The following is a 4835-nucleotide window of genomic DNA, read 5'->3' on the forward strand; positions in this document are numbered from 1 at the left end:
GCTTGCGGGGAGGTGAGGCTGGTGGAGAAGTCCCCTTACTCTGGGGAAGATGCAAGGCATTCTCACTGGGAATAGAGTTTAAGTGTCTTTTAATTTCCCAGGCTGGGGCATGAGGTTGATGATTCATTTGTAGCTCTGTGTGCAGCCTGGCAAGTGCCTAGACTGGGAGTTTTGATCCTGACACAGCCCAAGGGGACTCTGGAGTGGAGGTCTGGGAGAGGGGGCAGCTTGGGCCAGGTGGGAGCCCCATATGGGCCATGGAGAGTCACTGAGGCAGCAGTGCTTTCCTTCCCCTCCGTTCTCTCCCTTTCCTCTCTTCTCCTCTCACCTCTGAGTCAGGAGATGGGGGAGAAGACAGGAGGCAAGGAGGGGTGGCTGGAGGCAACATGTCTCCTTGGACTCTTTCGATGCCCAGGCCTTGAGTACAGTAGGGCATCTGGAGCTGACTCCTGATAACAGCTCCCAGCCTGTTCTCAGCTCTGATAGCTTCATAAAGTCAAGCCTCACAGCTCTGTCTTCATCTTAGGAGGATGGTAGTGGTGGCTTCTTAGCCATGTGTCACAAAGGCATTATTTTGAAAGCTGGGATGCCACTGGCATAGACCAGGTGACAGACAGTGTGGCCTGAGCTGGGCAATGTCGGGGGGGTCTGAAAACTGTCATTATCTCCCAACAGTGCTGTGAAGTGAGGTTACCATTTCCATCTTACAGAGGGGAAAACTGAGGTCACTCAGCAGCAAATCAGGAGTATAGAGGGGTCTAGAGGTGCAGAGGTAGGTTGAGAGCGCTGTCCTCAGCCCTTCAGCTGGGGCCTGTGTGCCTGCTGAAGCTCTGTGCCAGGTTTGCCCTATTTCACTGGATGCCCCTGTGATCTGCTCCCCTCCCCGCTGTGGGTTGGCAGAGCAGCAGCAGCCTCTGTGGGGCTTGAGGCCTGAGCCATCTCCTAGCCCTTCCCTTCCTGGCTCCAGGAAGTCTGGAGCCCTACAGGCTCCCAGGAAGGTCCCTGGCCTGGGCTGGCCAGCTGGAGAGGCCTGGGCCTGCCAGGACCTCTGTAGACTGAGACACCAGGAAGATGGGGGCCTTCAACCAGGCTTTCATGTGCTGGAGCCAGAGCAGAATCTGGAGGTCTGGGTCAAGGTGGGAGCAGAGCTGGGAGGAACCATAGTGGTCCTCTGGGCAACTGGAGGGGAAGAAAGCCCAGGGAGGGCCATGCCTTGCCAAGGACATACAGTGAATTTGAGGACACTCCCTAAAGGATATGGCTTTTACAACCATTCTCACCTCTGATTCTCCTGCAGGGCTGTGAGAGAGGCAGGGATGATTATCCTAATTTACAAGGAAGGAACTGAGGTTTATAGAGAGGTAATGATTTAAAAGGCAATGATTTGTAGACACATAGTGGCACAGGTTATATGTGAACCTAGGTCCGAATTCTATTTCACTCCATCCATGTTCCATACTCTTTTCCCAGTTCCTATTTTCTGTCTTATCAATGATGGATGATAAATCAACAAACATTTTCCAAGCACTTAGCCTCATGCAGAAGACCCAGAGAGAAACTGGCCATATTCTGTGCTCTCAAGGTGCTTCCTATCTGGATTGACCAAGGAATAAGTACATGTGAAGGAGAGCAATAGGTAGGAGGAAGGGGGAGCAGGGGACTGTAGGTTGGAACAATCAAGGAAGGCTGCCTGAGGAAGCGGGCATTTCCAGAATTGTTTGAATGAAGGTAACTAGAGAGAGAAGCCATAAGCTGTGGATGGGGAGAAGACTTCAAGAAGTAGGGAATGAACTAGAATGACTGTGTATATCCTCATAGAAGGGAGGACAAAGCAGTGTTTCAAAGGACAAAGGCTGTGGTTTGCTGGAAAGAGCTCTTGACATGGTGTCAGACAGATCCAAATACTAGTAAAATTCCAGAAGGCAGAGGCTAGGCACTCCTCACTCTGAATTTTCAGCTCACAGCAAAGAGTCTAGGAGCTGTGGTGGTGCAGTGGTTAAAGCTTTTGGCTGCTAACCAAAATGTGGACAGTTTCTGTACAGGAGAAAGATGAGGCATTCTGCTTCCATAAAGATTTGTAGCCTTAGAAAGTTGGAATCGATTCGATGGCAGTGGGTTTGAGGGTTGGGTTTTTTAGCAAAGGGTCTGGCACCAGAAGTCAGTTCAATATATGAGCAATTGCAATTCCAACAATTAGTGAATGTGTGTCCTTAAGAAAGTCACTCCACTTCCCTGACCTCAGCATTCTCATCAGTAAAATGGGGATGACTGTAAATCTCAACATGGCTGTTGAGAGGAGTCAGTCAGAAAATATCTAAAATTACTTACTGTGTGCTTTCCACATGGTAAGGCTTAAGATATCTCTACCTTCCTGCATTCACTACTCACGTGCAACTTAAAAAGTGCCTGAAAAACTGCAAGGCTGTTGGCCCACTCTGTGAATCCTTCTCAAGTGTTCAGACAGGAATGTACATAAAATGGAGGCCTTGCTGGGACAGGCTGAAGTAATATCATTTTCAGAAGCAGCAAACTGCAGCAGAGCCAGGAGTTATGTGGGGGTTAGTGACTCAGGGACATATGAATGTCGGGAATTGCCCTGTTCCTTATAAATGATCTCCACACAATTTCAGATATTTCCTGGAAAACAAATGTGAATATAAATATGTCATAAATATACATGTATATATGTGGAACTGCATATATATATATATATATATATATAGGGGAAAAGCAAGTCGGGCACCAAGGGATGTCTGAGGTCTGAATTTCAGTCCTAGCTTTGCCACTTGTGTCTTTGTAACCATAAACAAAACACAGAACCCCTCAGATTCTTTTATTCATCAGTGAAATGGGGAGGATATTTCTTACCTTGTAGAGTTATGAGAATTAAATAGAATGTAGCTCATGAAATCACAGCTGATCATTAATAATTATTGCTATTCTAGACCAAGTCCTGTGCCAAATGCTGAAGACAGAAAGGACTTGGATTTGGCTCCTGCCCCCATAGAGCTTCCAGTCTGGTGCCTAGTGCTGAGCAAAGAGAGATGGGGGAAAGTTCCAGGGAGCTTTGGCACTGAGGGGAAGGATGAAAGGTGCTGTGTGGGAGCGACGTTAGTTAATACAAAAAATATAATAATATTATATATATCCAGTTCTTCTGACTCGGTGTTAGAAGCTCTATTCATTGTTTGAGGAAGGCGCAAAGCCTCGGTCCTCTTGCTGCCTAGGCCAGTATTAATCATAGCTTGGCACTAGGCTGCAAAGCTGAGGCCGCCCTCGGCCATCTCTGGAGCACTGGCCCCTCGGTTCCTACTTGCAGCTGGGTGACCTTCTGTGTTGCTCTCAACTACAGGCCTGTGCACCTTTCGCTCCGCCCTGTGCTGACATTTCACATTTAGAAGTTGATGTATTGTGCCAAATAATCGGCCTGAATAGATTCAGCACCTGCTGAATGCCAGGCCTGGTGCTGCGTGCTGGGTGCAGAAATGCACACCACCTCCGGGTACCTAGAGGCCCCCACACGCCCTCATGGGGGGCAACACCCGGATTTTGCCGCTTCAGACCAGGTGCTGGAATGGGGAGCACAGGTCAGGGCTCCTGGGTCAGGGGACGAGGCTCGCAACGAGGCCGAGGCCTAACGGAGGGGCAAGAGCCGGACTCAGACCAAGGAATGAGAGGGGAGAGAGTAGAAGAAGCGTTTCTGGGCAGATTAGGCAAGCAGCAAATTCCTGGGAACAAACTCCTAGCACACTGGTAGTCCCTGAGTGATCATGTTCGTGTGAGCGGGACACTCTATGCACAGTGACACATGGGTTTTCACACATAGAGTTCATGCTTCATCAAACCATTTCACGCACGCGCATGCTCACACTGATGGTTTACTTTCTAGTAAAATTAAGAAGGGTATATTTAACAGCTGGCTCGTTGGTCTAGGGGTATGATTCTCGGTTTGGGTCCGAGAGGTCCCGGGTTCAAATCCCGGACGAGCCCCTCTTTTACAATAGTTTTTTTGTGTTCTGCACCCGTACCTTACAGAATCTGTGTAGTTCCAACACATACGGTTGGGGACGCAAAAATCAGAATTGCTCATTGAAGACGAGTAATTTCACTCATTTACTGTTATTTTTCTCATTAATTCTTTCAACGCCAGAGAGCAAAGATGCGGAGCAGTAGAAAAAGAAGGGCTCGTCCGGGATTTGAACCCGGGACCTCTCGCACCCTAAGCGAGAATCATACCCCTAGACCAACGAGCCGCCGCTTACGAAACCCATCAGTTCACTTTCTAAGTAGAGTGGGCGGAGTCTCGGAGCCTGCGCAGTTTAATTCCTTGTTTCTTGCTAGCTTCTGGAAGCCCAAGCTGTCGCACAAGCACTGCCAGGCGAATTGTCCTCCACCTGCTCTCTCGTCTGCGGGATGGACGCAGACAGAAAGCCTAGGGCTCGTGCATGCACTCCAGCGTGCGTTAGAAAAATGTACGTATCTGCAGAAGAGGAGACTGGGTTTTCACCGCACTCTGGAGATAGGACTGGACTCCAGAGAACTACAAGGCCAGGGCAGCGGGGAAACCCCCTAAACTCTGTGCGGAACTTGTTAAAGCGCAGATGTGACTGCCATCATCACCATCATTACGCAGCCTGGGCCTTAGGTCCCAGGACATCTAGCTTTAAGGGAGGATAAGCGGACGTCGCAAGGCTTTGGCCTGAAATCTCTGTCAGGGCTGTGTCAGACATACAAACTCCATCCAGCTTCCTAACCTGGGCGCAACTCGCTGACTGAGACCCGCTCGGGGCTGGCCTCACAAAGCGCTGGGGGCCTGGCACTGCTTGCTGCGCTTC

The 4835-nt window shown here is 49.5% G+C and overlaps 2 non-coding genes across 2 annotated transcripts; one reads left to right on the forward strand and one right to left on the reverse strand.

Moving 5' to 3' along the window:
* Positions 1–3918: 3918 nt before the first annotated feature.
* On the forward strand, positions 3919–3990 carry TRNAP-UGG. The gene has a single exon. It is a non-coding gene; the product is annotated as a tRNA-Pro (tRNA).
* A 191-nt stretch (positions 3991–4181) lies between these two features.
* On the reverse strand, positions 4182–4253 carry TRNAP-AGG. The gene has a single exon. It is a non-coding gene; the product is annotated as a tRNA-Pro (tRNA).
* Positions 4254–4835: the final 582 nt, after the last annotated feature.

Source organism: Orycteropus afer, unplaced genomic scaffold, assembly GCF_000298275.1.
Source record: "Orycteropus afer afer isolate SDZICR_OR568_19922 unplaced genomic scaffold, OryAfe1.0 scaffold00074, whole genome shotgun sequence".
Lineage (NCBI taxonomy): Eukaryota > Metazoa > Chordata > Mammalia > Tubulidentata > Orycteropodidae > Orycteropus > Orycteropus afer.